The following is a 14,613-nucleotide window of genomic DNA, read 5'->3' as shown; positions in this document are numbered from 1 at the left end:
TATGTGCCAGGACCTGAGATAGGGTTTCCACATATTAGCTCAAACTTACAAGAACTCCGTGGAGCAGGTAACACTATCATTATCCTCATTTTATGGCTGAAGAAACTGAGGCAAAGACAGACGAAATAACGCCCCTGAAGTCTCACCACTAGTAAGAGAGAGAACTGGGATTTGAACTGATGTCACTCTGGGGCTAAAGCCCAACACAAAGCCACCATACTAAGGGGACTCTGTCTCCCTTACCCATACCCTGATTTACCTCAATATATGAGCCCTCCTGCCACCTCCAAACAGCTATTAAGAGCAGCGTAATTCAAGTTTTCCCCTCTCAGCCTCTGCAGCAGATCTTTCTCACTGGGAGAAATTGCTTAAGAATGTGGCCCACAATTCAATGCCACTGTCACCTGCAAATAAGTGCTCAGAATTCTGCAACAACTATTTGTGGTTAAAAAAACAAAACCAAAAACTCTTCCCCAGCCTAAAGTTTTAGATCAGCGGTTCTCAAACATCAGCATATGTCAGAATTACCAAGTGGGCTTATTAAATCACAGGTTTATGGGTTCCACGCCTAGAGATTCTGTTTACGTACATCTAAGGTAGAGCCGGAGGATTTGCTTATCTGACAAGTTCCCAATGATGCTGATGCTACTGGTCCAGACCCACACTTGGAGAACCACTGCATGAGGCTATCTGATTAGCACAAACATTATTCAGCCTTTCAACTAGACCCAGCACACCAAGCAAGTAAGAACAAATTCCCAAAACATAAAAACACCTGGCAATTTCCAAAATCAGAACTGGCCTTCATGATGAACAGCCAGTGCAGCCTCCTAGAAACCAGTGCTCGGAAGGGCCTCCTGTTTGGGGTTTAGCACTCCGCAGTTCTTAATGATTTTATCTTTGAATTTGTGTTTTGTAAGTGAAGTCCAGTGAAACAATGGAGCAAGCTGGGGGCTTGGCATCTCAGCTTACACATGATCCTTTCTCCCTGGGACAGGTTATCCTTGGGACAGGTTCTCTACCTCCCACAATCCATTGAGCCCGGCCACCCCCTCCCTGCCCTCTCCTATGACCACTACCACCTGAAGTTGTGACTGGTAGTGTTGAGGGAGGCGGGAGACCCATGTCCCTCTGCCCTTGGTAGGGATCTGAGTGCTGGCCCAGGCAGGGTTGGGGCTGGGCACAAGTCCTGTGACATCCCTGGACTGGACATCTCTGCAAGCCTCTCACCCACCCACCACCATCCAGGTATGGAGCACATTCCAGTGTAGAGATTGCAGTTCCTTGAGGGGTCACCCATTCCCCACGGTTGGTACAGTAAGCCTTGGGTTGATTTCCCAGCTTTCTAACGTGGCCTCACATTTTCCTTTCACACTAGACCCCAGATATTCTGTCCGGAGGTGGCAACACATTTCTACCACACTGATGGCAAACCAAATGGCAGCCAGGTACGTGCCTGGGAACTCAGAATTCACTTTTCCAGTGGGGACGTACTTAATAGAAAATGATGAATGCACTCTTCCTTGCTATGCCATAATATTATGAATTCTCTACGTTGCTTATTTGTTTCATTTGGTTAAGGTGACTGAAGTCTGTAATATTTGCTAAGTTATTTGCTTTCTGTTTTTATTCAACCTTGGTAGCCATCATAACTGAGGTCTCTGCCATCCAGAGACATTGAGGCTGATAGGAAAAATTTCCTGTAATTTTTCTAAATTATAAATGTTCAAGTGTTTGGGATATAATCAGATCCTAATGGAAGAACAACAGATCTGAGTAACTCCTCTCAGATGAAGAGATTTCACAAACTTTTGTACGTGAACTTTTGGAACGGGGAACTTCCCAGGGCCTTTTAGTTACTGAAGTGTTAACAAAGGAAAGAGATATTTCGAAGTATTTGAATGGAACTTCTAATGAGAACTTAATATTATCCTTGTTTTCCTTTCCACCATAGCCAATTAATTAGACAGTGGGTTTCATAGTTTAAATTCGTATTGTGGTTTGAAGACTACCATAGACCAGTGTCTCTCACACATTAAAATGCATACAAATAACCTGGAGATTTCGTGAAAATGTAGATTCTGATTTAGTAGAACTAGTGTAAGGCCCAAGTCTCTGCATTTCTCACAAGCTTCCAGATGATGATGACGACACTGCCGGTCCATTCTAGAGCTTCGCTTTCAAAATATTTCTGATACTGCAATTCCTAGGAGTTTTAGAAATCCAGAATTTCTGGCCCTACCCTAAACTTACAGAAAAGAATTTGCAGTTTAGCAAGATCTCTAGAAGATATAGGCACACTTCAAAGCATGAGAAGCATTATCCTAGACATTCTGAATTGTATCTTCTTCCTTCCATTTCATTTGCTTTCCAATGACATAAGATAGAGAACAGTCAGTCACTGGGACTCCTGGTGATTGTCTCCAATTTGTAATCTGGTAGACGCTAGGAAGGGCACATTGAACTTTGTTTTATTCTCTATCCCGACTTTCCCAATCAAGTCTCAGGAGAGCAAAACTTCTGGCTATGATCTAAGATGCATCTGCAGCCTCAATTTTCATAGGATCTTGGTAGGACCACAGTTTTATTATATAGAGGCTGATAATGGGTTGATTGGGATGGTGGGAGGCAATAGGGAGTCATGGAGTGCACTTGTGTGGGTCCAAAACTTTTCTGGCCCAAGAGACTTTTTCTAAGTTGCTGTGAATTATTTTTTCATTTAGATAATGAGAAAATTACTGCTATTCAGTATTAAATGGGTGATTCATACTAATTGGTGTTAGAATAAGTGTATCAGAGTGGTTAGGAGCATACAAAGGCTCCTAAAACAGATTGCCTGGGTTCAAATTGGACTTATGTTCTCCAAAGAACTGTGTGACTTTGGACAAATTACTTAATCTCCCTATGCCTCGGTTTCTTTGCTTAAAAGGTATGATAAGAGTACCTACTTCAGGAAAGTAGATGTGGCTCAAGTGATAAGAACTCCACCTACCATATGGGAGGACCCAGGTTCAATCCCTAGGGCCTCCTGGTGATAAAGAAGAGAAAACATGCCTGCTTGGCGAGCCAGTGCCCCTGTGGCGAACCGAGTACTCACATGGTGAACTGAGTGCCCACACAGTGCCCGTGTGGCAAACCAGTGCCTGCACAAGTGAGTCACACAGCAAGATGATGATGCAACAAAAGAGAAACAAAGGGGAGAGTCAAGGGAAAGCACAGCAGAGGCCAGGAACTGAGGTGGCACAATTGACAGGGAACCTCTCTCCACATCAGAGATCCCCAGGATCGAATCCCAGTGACTCCTAGAGGAGAAAGACAAGAAGAGAAGACAGAAAAAGAGGAATAGATATAGAAGATCACACAGCGAATGCACACAGACAGCAAAAATAGCAGGAAGGGGAGGACAGGGGAGGAGGGGGAGGAGGAGGGGGGAGGAGGAGGGGCGAAGGGGGAGAGGGGAAGAGGGGAAAAGGGAGGGGGAGAAAAAAGTCACTTAAAAAACAAGAGTACCTACTTCATAAGCTTTTTTTTTTTAGGTACTGAAGCAGGGAATTGAACTCAGAACCTTGTATTGGGAAGCTGGCACTAAACCACTGAGCCACATCGGCTTCCCTGAATTGGCTTTTTCATTTGTTTGCTTGTTGTTGTTTGTCTTTTTTTTAAGGAGACACCAGGGACTAAGCCCAGAACCTCCCATGTGGGAAGCAAGAGCATGTGGGATGTGGCTTGAGCCACATCCGCCCCACCACAAGTTTTTAGAGAATTAAATAAAATCATATAGCCCTTGGAACCATGCCTTGTACATGGTAAGCTATGTAAAGAGTCTAAATGCAAACTTGAAAATATGGTTGAATTTTAAATTTTCTTTTACAGGGCCTCAATATTTCTATAATGTAGCTTAATTGAATCTGTTACACTGTGACTAGGTATATGTTTTGCATTCCATTAGGGAGAAGAGATTGTATTTCAGGAGTCAGGAGCATCACTGTAGTTACTGCAGCAAGTAATGCATTGCAAGGAGCATGATGAAAACAGTGCATCCAAGGACCCAGAGGTGAAGCCCTGAGTCCATCTCTACATTTCACCGACCCCAGACCCCCAGAGGAAAAAAATTTAAATTAGGTCTCCAGACTCCACAAATGCAGAAAGTCTCACCAGCTTAAAAACTGATTTATTTTACTTCAATATTCAGAGATTGTTGTTTTCGAATGATTAAGCACCTTTCAAAAGCTGCCAAAGCACTGTGAAAAATGAAATTTAAAATTGGGTGTTTGGCAATTAAATCTCACTCAGTAAATTGGCTAGCAGCAATGCAATGAAAGTGGACGATACAAACACTGGTTTTCCACTTTAATAAACACCTAAGGAGAAAGCCCATATAACAGAGACTCTCAGATTTCAATGCCCGCATCTCCACCCAAGATATTGAAGATAGGATCAAATATATTGCAAGATGTCTGCCGCACTTACAGGCTTTTCAGATGCCTGCCTGTGCTCCATCAATTATTTCTTTGTTTTGCCTGGATGGTGCCTGTGAACTCCTCAAGGTGTGCTCCTGGGCAGTTATGAGCATTTGAGATTTTTCCCATCTGATTCCTACTTGGCTGTCTCTGGACCAAAATTGATTTGCAGGCAAGAGAAAACTGCTGAAAATTTCATGACATTTAGATTTTAAAAGCACATGGTAGTAGCTCGATGGGTTTGCTTACCTTGGATTAAAACCTATTAATGTTCCAGCGTTTTCCTCTCCCTGAGATTCGTTTCTGACTCACGTGTGGTGACTTGCAGCGTGCTTCATTACAGCTCAGGGGCACAACTGATGCCACATAAGCCATTAAAAATGAGTTTGTGAGAGTACAAAAAAAGAAGCCTTTGTAGAAGAGGGCCAATTTGTTTCGAAGGCAATGCACTGTAAGAACATTCACAAAGCAGCAAGCATTATCTCCGATTCAAGCTATGCCGTTTTCTCTCCTATTTTTAAATACCAAATAGAGAATGGGAAGAGTCCTTTCTTTGTGACAGCAGCTTTGGTTCTCACCTTTATATTCTGCCAGTACAGCTCCAGTTAAGCTGTATGAACAGCCCTGTGTTTTTCACCCTGGATAAAAATCCATAAATCTGTGTTTAGCTGGGCCCTGAGAAGTCATCCTATTCTCTACACCTCAGTTTCTTTAAATGAAAAATAATTGTTATTAAAGCTGGCACAGCTACTATTTGCCATCTCAAAACAATCCCATTGTTTTCCTAATTGATTGCAATTTAATTTAGTTTTAATTAATCCTTTTATAATTTACATATTGATATCTTAAGCCATATAATTCTTTGCTGTGGAGGGGTTGTCCTGTGCTTGGTAGGATGTTACACAGAATCTCTGATCTTCATCCATGAGATATTAGCACCAAAGTATCCACCCCACCCCACCCCTTGCCAGAAAAGCTCTTGATTGTGGTTTATCAAGCTACTTTATTTACATTTGCTGTACGAGGAGAACAGCAAGAACAATTTAGGTAGTCAAAGCTATAGAAACCAGTGGACACACTCCAAGGACATATCACAGTGTGTGCCACTCAGATGCTAAACCAGGCCTGAGGGGTCATCTACAGAAACTATAGCAGGATTTAGGGAGACATGAAGGTAGCTCACAAGGGCCCCCAGAACTGCAGCACCCATGTCCACCTGATGGTGAAGAATGCCTCCCACCCTGCCACTCTGGGCGGGGCAGAGAGAAAACACCCAAGACAGAGCTGGTCAAAGGGAAGGTGACCATGGTAAAGGAAAGGACTTTCATGGGTGAGCAGCAGGCAGCAGAATAAGAAAGCCCATGGGGCAAGTAATAAGTGGAAAATTAAAAAGCTAGAAGAATGGAAAAACATGAGCAGTCAGAACAGGAAAGAAGCAAAATTGAAGGTGAAAACAGAGGAAAGAAAACAAGGGGCAAGCCTAAAGGTACAAAGATATGCCGGGTTTCTGAGTTTATCTGGACCAAGCATGAGCCCAACCTACTCCCTGCTCTGGTCTCCTGCCTTTGTTTTGCCTGGATGGTGTCTTCTCCCCTCCACTGGTGTGGCCCCTGATGAACTGCATCTGTCTTCTCACGAGCTGCTCCATCGATTAGGTCATACAGTCAGGGATTGATGGGTCTAAAGCAGGGGTTATTAAACAGAGGTCCATGACCTTGAACTGAAAAAAGGAAAAAAACAACTTATTATCTTTATTTTCTCTGAACTCTAAATGAAATCTAGCATCTCCTTCACTATGAATGTATGCAATAAATTACAGTAGTATTCATTTCATATCACATTACAGTTATTACATATCTTGAAAAATCACTTATACTCATCCATACTTCAAAATTATGGTAGTTGTTAGACCCAGTGCTGGTTGAGTGCCATAAAACTATCTTCCACTACATTCTGAGAAGGGGTCTGTGGTTTTCACCTGACTGGCAAAGGGGTCCATGGAAAAAAAGAGGCTAAGAATTCCTGGTCTGAAGAGACAGCACCTCCTGCTCTGCTCATACCTCAACCCAGAGTGTGTCCTTACCAGTTCAAATCTAGTTAACTCGATGGTCCTGGCTCCCAGTGCTAGCCATTAGGCTCATCAGAAACATGGAATGAATGTGCCCCTGGTTCCAGTACCTAGTCTGACCTTCAAAGACCTCTAGGTTCTGCCTTCACCCCACTTTTACAACCTTGCCCATCCTCATTTTAATTTGTTCCAACTGTGTTTTACAGAAACTTAGTCTATAAGATATTAATATTGCAATTATCACTCAATTAGAAATCACTTCTCTTTCATGAAGTCCTAACACATTTTGAAATGCTTAGAGTACTTAAACACATATTGTAGTTTATTATGGAATTCATGTACATTTTGCCCTCCCAACTTGATGGTAAATTCCTGGGGGTAGCACCTAGAATATAGTAAGTGCTAATTAAATACTGTATAAAGGAAAGAAGGGAGAAAGGGATTTAAGTCTGATGAGCCTAAGTGCTAATTGAGGTGAAACGGAAGGAGAAGGGTTAAGGAAAAAAGGAAAGGAAGGAGAGGGAATTTAAACAATGCTCTTTACTAAAATAAATACAATCAATCTACATGCCCTGAAGAGCTACAATTCAGGATATTTAAAATGTTGTATCAGGGAAGCGGATGCCACTCAAGTGATAGCACCTCCACCTACCATATGGGAGGACCAGGGTTCGATCCCCGGGACCTCCAGGTGAAAAGGATAAAAAAGAAGAGAAAGGGTGGCTGTGCAGCGAGCCAGTGCCTGCATGGTGAGCCAAGTGCCCAGGCAGTGAGTCGAGTGCCTGCGCAGCAAACTGAGTGCCCGTGTGAGTGCCCGCATGGCAAGCCAAGTGCTCATATGGCAAGTCAAGTGCCTGTGTGAGTGCCCACATGGTGACCTGAATGCCCAAATGGTGAGCCGAGTGCCCATGCAGCAAGCCAGTGCCCACATGGTGAACCAAATGTCCATGCAGCAAGCCAAGTGCCGCGCGGTGAGCTGGTGCCTGCACATGTAAGTCATGCAGCAAGATGATGATGCAACAAAAGAGAGACACAACAAAAGAGAAACAAAGGGGAGAGTCAAGGTGAAGCGCAGCAAAGACCACAAATTGAGGTGGCACAATTGACAGGGAAACTCCACATCAGAGGTCCCCAGGATTGAATCCCAGTGAATCCTAGAGAAGAAGAGAAGAGAAGAGAAGACGAAAAAAGAGAAATAGATGCAGAAGATCACACAGCAAATGGACACAAACATTAAAAACAGCAGGGTGGGGGTGGGGAAGATAAAACAAGGTTGTATCAGTGCCACTAACCACTGTTTTTAAAAAATATACAGAAGTGAAGAAGAAAATGAAGTTATTGACTGGTAAATAGTACTTACTTTCAAAGAATCAAGAAAATGCACTTAAAATAAAAGCATAAAAGCTTGATGTATATGCCTAGAAAAATACTGGCAAAATCACTCTAATCAAAGTTTCAGAGACTAATAATTCACTTTATCTGGAAGTCATTTACTTGGTGACCTCACTAGCCTTCCAAACAGTCAAAAGAGACTAAAGCACGTGTACGTTACAATCAATCAGGGTTAGAATCTACTTATCTTTTCTTCACACATATTTCTATTAAGAACAGATAGAAGATACTTTCAATCCCATAGGTAAGCATGGCAGTATTAGAAGGTGAAAATAGGAGTTTCTCAAAGTGAAAAGGGTTAGAGCATCAGGAAATGATGGCTTACACAGGGTCCCTGTGATCATGGCCTTAGCCCTACCTTTAAAGACTTATGTCCAGAGAAGCTGCTCCCTGCAGAAGATGGGATCATGAAAAGGAAGGTATTTTATTTATTTATTTATTCTGGGGGTTGCCCATTCCTTTTATTTTATTTTTTTAAATATACTTTTTTTTTTTATTTTTTAAGATACTTAGATTACATAAACGTTACATAAAAAATATGCAGGCTTCCCATATGCCTTACTCCCTACTCCTCACAAATTTTTTACATTAATAGAATCCTTCATTAGGGTGGTACATTTGTTACAATTGATGAATACATTTTGGAGCATTGCCACTAAGCATGGTTTATAGTTTACATTGTAGTTTACACTTTCTCCCACACAATTTTTAAGTTATGACAAGATATATAAGGACCTTTATCTTTCATTCAGGACAATTCCCAAGTCCTGAAAATGCCCCCTTATACCTGTTTTTCCCTCTCCCTCCTCTCAGAACCACCAATGGCCACTCTTCTACATCACTGATAACAGTTCTTCCATTTCTAGAATCACAATAAGTCCATAGTAAGTCTACTCTAATCCATCTAATCCATTGGGGAATAAAAAAATTCATTCCCCAATCCTGAGAATTCTGGGATGGTGATAACTACTCCATCTCTAATTGAGAGGTGGGTTAGAGCCCATGGGGCAGACGGATGAGACTATCTTGCTTGCAGTTGCAGACTCTCTATTCCTTGGGAGGGTCATTGTCCATCATCATCTCCTTGTTAGTTGTCCTGGGTGAGTCCAATGGACTGGAGACGAGTTGTTGCAATGCTGTATTAGTCAGCCAAAGGAGTGCTGATGCAAAGTACCAAAACTCTGTTGGTTTTCATAAAGGGTATTTATTTGGCATAGAAGCTTACAGTTGCCAGGCCCATACAGCATAAGTTACTTCCCTCACCAAAGTCTGTTGACATGTGTTGGAGCAAGATCACTGCCAATGTTGACAAGGGTCCAGCCTTCCTTTTACTCTTAAAGCTCCATGGTCCCAGCTTTTTCCAATATCAGCTATAGGCTAGGTTAAGTCTTGTTTCTCTCCCAGGGCCGTTTCTCTCCAGGATCAGCTGCTCTGTTTGCTCCACAAGGTCAGCTGTAAAATATCAGGCTCTCTCTTCCCAAGGCCTCTGCTGTGTCTATAGAGCCATCTCTATTCCTCTGTGTTCTTCTCCTGTGTGTTTATTTCCCAGGGCTCCAGCTCAAAACTCCTTCCTCTGCCATGTAGTTTTCTCTGTGATTCCCCACCTACCAAGGGGACAGTATCCTACTAACATGGCCCAGTCAAACCCTAATCATAATTTAATCAAGTAAAAGTGAAACCTCTGAAGTTAATATAATTTAATGCCCCAGAGGAAGAGACCAGTTCACAAACATAATTCAAAATCTATTCTTGGAATTCATAAATAATACCAAACTGCTACAAATGCTGTTGAGATTCAGGACGCAACTGGCATACGGAAAGCCTGAAGATTTAATTCTCTTAGACATACACCTATCAACTCTAGTACTAACTATAAGTTCAAATAGAAGGGGCAGAAGAGTCAAGTGTAGGGAAACCACAACTGAGTCCAACTCTGTCACACTGGGGATAATAAATTCCACAGTAGGATCTATTGGCAGGGTGCCAAACTCCTGGTCTGTCTGCCCTACCTAAAGTGTCTGGATGTCTCCAGAGCCCTCAGGAGCCCCACTATTTGAGGCAATATATACTTTGGCAGTCAATGAGATCCTGATGAGATGTGCATAAGCGTAACCTCTGGAGTGACCTCCCAACTCACTTTGAAGTCTCTTAGCCTTATAAACTCATTTGTCTTTATTGTTTCCTGCTTTGGTCAAGGTCTCTTTCCAGTTGCATTGCTAGTTGATGCTTGATAGTAATCCCTTGGTGCCAGGGAGGCTCATCCCCAGGAATCATGTCCCATGTCAGGGGGAAGGTAATGCATTTATATGCTGAGTTTGGCTTAGAGTGAGGCCGCATTTGAGTAACAGGGAGGCTTTGAGGAGGTAACTGTTAGGCATCCTATAATATTAGCCTAACTTTCAGTTTCAAAAGCTTCATAAGGGCTGTCATTACTAACAAAGTCCTGTCAATGGTCCATCCTCCTTCATTAGTCACTGTCCCTGTACTCAGGGGATTCCTGCTGACCCATTAGAGAAAGTGGCAGAGATCCCCAGGGTGAGAATTTAATATTCTTGCAGTTATTGTGTGAATCTCCACTCACCATGGCAATACCCCATGAACACTTGAACACATTCATATGCCTTACAGGTATGCCCCAGGTGAACTTCCTCCCATGCATCCCCCATCTCTGACACCCTGCACCATAGTCCTCCCCGTCACAGTTGTAACTCTTCTGTGATCGAAAATTTCTTCAAAAAGGAAGCCAACAAAATAACCAAATACAATTAATAAGAAAATGAAATAATAATGATACTTTTTAAAATAATGAATAAAATACAAACTTTTTAAAAATTTGAAATAAAAAATAACAAAAATTTTTTAAAAAATTTTGACATTGTCTTTCTTCACTGTAAGATCTATTATCTTGTATGTACAGTGACATTTTCTTCCATTTATTTGTTCTGTCTTATTTTTTTCATTTTATCTTCAAAGAAGCTTTAAGTTACAGAAATGTCACATACAGAATATAGGGGATTCCCATATACCAAACATCCTTTCCCCTCTCCCCTTCCCCTATTAATAACATTTTACATGTGGATGGTACATTTGTTACAATTGATGTACAAATATTTAAATGTTGCTATAGACCATGATCAATGATTTACTTCACAGTTTAAATTTTGGACAACACACTTTTATAAATTTTGATGAAATTTAACATAGTCTGTATCCATCATTGCAAGATCATATAGAACAATTCCATCCCCCCAAAAATGCCCCATGTTCCATCTATTCTCTTCCTCCTTCCCCCTCCCCTCAGGACCCATGGTAATCACTATGATTAATTCAGTTACTTGCGACAACATTGAGGGCTTGACATACTGACCTGTCGTCCCCTATAAGGCACTGCCTATGCTCTCAAGAGACTCCACCCCTCTATTTGAGAACATAGCAGGACTCCCCAGGGTGGGAGTCCAACATGGAAGGTCTTTTAAATCCAGAGGGATTAGTCAAAGCTGGACAGATAATCTGAGCTTCTCAAATTTAGTGAGCATCATATATCTTTCTGCTGATCCTTGCCTCTCCTCTTGTTCTTCAGAGTTTACTGTCTGTGGACTTCAGCCTCAGTCTCTGCTGTTGCCTGGTGGTCTTCCTGAGACCCTCAGAATAAGGTCTGTGTCTCTATACCTGTGTCAGGTGCCTGGATTCATGTGGCCACACAACCAGTCTGAACGCATTCTGGTCCTTAATTAAGCCTCTTGGGATCTGGATGGTAGCTTGAAACTGTAGTCTTAGCTGACCCCCAGCATGACAGAGAAGAAGTGAGAAAACCCCTGAAAAAGCATACTAAAAATCTGAAACGGCAGAGCAGTTCAGAGACATTTAGTGTAGAGACAAACAGTCCTATGTACCTCAAGTTCTCTCAAAATATCATCACTGCAAAATAACAGCACAGCACAAAAAGTGCAATTCAAATTGTCAGGTTTGGCTTCCCAGCACCTAGCACATAGTAGGGTACTTAATACAAGTTTGTTTAATTAAGTAGAGACAATAAATTATCAACAAAAGGTGAACTTATTTTGGGGTACTATGCTTAAGAAAATGGGGGGAAAGTCATTATTTTAGGAGATTCCTAATAAATATGATTAAAATAAAAATAATTTTGGCACCTGAATGGCAATCTTCAATTACCTAGGAAATTCACTTATGTGGAAAGCCTTTTAAATAGAAAGGACTAGATTTAGGTTAAAACAACTTTTCTTTGCTACTGCCTAACCTCATTGCAAATAAGTCCTGAGCCAGATATATTTATCAATATACTTAATAATTATTAGACCACATAAGTACTGTGTGGGTGGCCAATTGGATGGCAAGTCCCTTTCTTGCCATCAGATGGCTGATAGCAAGTTAGTGAGGTAGGTAGAAAAACTAAGAAATTATGAAAGCCAAGAAAAAATATAATAAAGTTCTTTGGAAAAACACAAAGTCCTCAATGTTTACCATTCCTGGAAATCTAGTCATGAAGGAGATCATTTTTCCCATTAGAAAAATGTTGTAATTGCTGGTTGCACTCCTAAACAAGTACTCAGCAGCAAGGAAACCGTAAATATGAATGACAACATGCCTTTAACATCAACAATAAAGTTTCAAATTGTTTAAAACACTAGGCTGATGCTCCAAGCCTCAGGGGGAAAAGTAATCAAACAAATTTATTGCTTGTCCTAACCAAGAAAACTCTGTAATCAAAAACAACAGTACCCAACAGATTAATGGATTGATAAATATTTGTCGTGTGAATACATTATGCTTGGGGCTGCAAGAAATTCAAAAGCTGACTCCTACCCTCAAGGAGCAGATAGTCTAGTCAGGGAGACAGACTTTTACATAAATAACTACAATACAGTGTAGGAAGGAGTTAGTACCAGAAGAGGTTGTCAATCATAGCCATCATGTACTCAGTACTTATTTTTTTAAAAATATGTTTCTATTTAACTTGACAAATCATGAAACAGTACATTGAGTAAAATGTGACCATTTTTCCATTATTACTAAACCACTATTGATCCTTGTCAATTTCTATCTTTTATGCATTTTTTTTCTTTTATGCAGTTTCAAACATGATTACCAAGACTTAGGTCAATCAGAAAATAACTTTGATTGCCACTGAAAATTCTAGAATAAAAATTGTGTATCTTACCTATTACATAACGATTAAAATATGTATGTACATGACAAAGATGAATGAAAACATTTATAAACACAATTTGTAATTAAAGTTTAATTCTGCATATATGTTACATTTAAAATGCTGTGTGATATTGCTATCATAATTTAAAAGGAAATTAAAAGTTAATCTATTCTGAAAGAAAAAAACAGGGATGTCACTCCTAAAGTAGTATTGAGCGCTTATTGCATGCTGGACACGGTTCTAAGTGCTTTTTCTGCGTGAACGCATTTAATGCTCACAACAAGCCTGCAAGGTAGGTATTGCTATCAGTCCCCTTCTACAGATGAGGAAATGGAGGCCCAGAGTTGTCAGGTAACTCACCCAAAGTCACACAACTAGGAATGTGGCAGAGGCAAAGTTAAACTCACAGAGTCTGGCTCAAGGATTCACTTTCTTAAAACTATCCTATAGTGCCTCTCAGAAGGAAAGAGCTGCATGAGTAAGCCACTGAACGGGTTACTTTCTGCTGGTGAAGGATCTGAGAAGGCCTTCTAAAAGAGTTGGAATTTGTGTTGGACCTAGAAAAATGGGGCATGGGATGAGTACTCACAGTGGAGGAAATAGGACAAAGTCTCAGAGATGGGAAATTGAGAAGCACATGGCAACCAAATTACCCAAAATTCTTTTATTGATCTTTATTCAGAAAATTGTGGCCCCCCAAAGAAGGCCCTTCACTCACCTGCTGTGTGTTGCCTAATCTGGTGACTGGAGTCTTCATCTTTCTAGTGCCTAAGGGAGAATTCAGAACATAACCCTAGACTCTTCCCTCTCCTTCCTCATCCCCCACCACTCTACTCCCACTCACATCCTAAGTCCTACCAGTCCTCCTCCCCCTCTCCATTCCCACTACCACTGCCTCAATGTAAGCCCCTGCGACTCCCCATCTAAGCCATACAGTGGCCTCCTGCCTCAAATTCCCATCTTTTGGGCTCAAACTCTCCAATCCAGTCAGTCTCTTCACTAGTGCTAGAGTATCTTTCTGAAATGTAGATCTGGTCAAAGGACTCCCCTACCTATAGGGTAAATCCAAATTTGTTATTGGGGTATAAAATTCCATTTGTGATCCAGCCCCTGGCCACATGTTTGTTTTTTTTTTTTAAAGTTTTAGTTTACATAAATGTTACATCAAAAATAGAGGGGATTTCATATACTTCACCCTTTCCTCCTCCCATACTCTTCCCAATTAACATCTTTCATTAGTGTGGTACATTTGTTACAACTGATGGACACATATTCACATATTGAAGTGTTGCTACTAACCATGGTCGATAGTTTACATTATGGTTTACACTTGCAGTGAACAATTTAATAGGTTTTGACAAAATATATAATGGTTTGTATCCATCATTGCAATGTCATGCAGAACGATTCTAATGACCCAAAAATGCCTCATGATACTTTCCCTTCCCTCCCCTCAGAACCTCTGGTGACCACTGCCTTTATATCAGTGTTACAAGTTCTTCCATTGCTAGAATAATAATAAG

The sequence above is a fragment of the Dasypus novemcinctus genome, chromosome 5 (genome assembly GCF_030445035.2).
Source record: "Dasypus novemcinctus isolate mDasNov1 chromosome 5, mDasNov1.1.hap2, whole genome shotgun sequence".
NCBI lineage: Eukaryota > Metazoa > Chordata > Mammalia > Cingulata > Dasypodidae > Dasypus > Dasypus novemcinctus.
Note: the sequence above shows the minus strand (reverse complement) of the source record.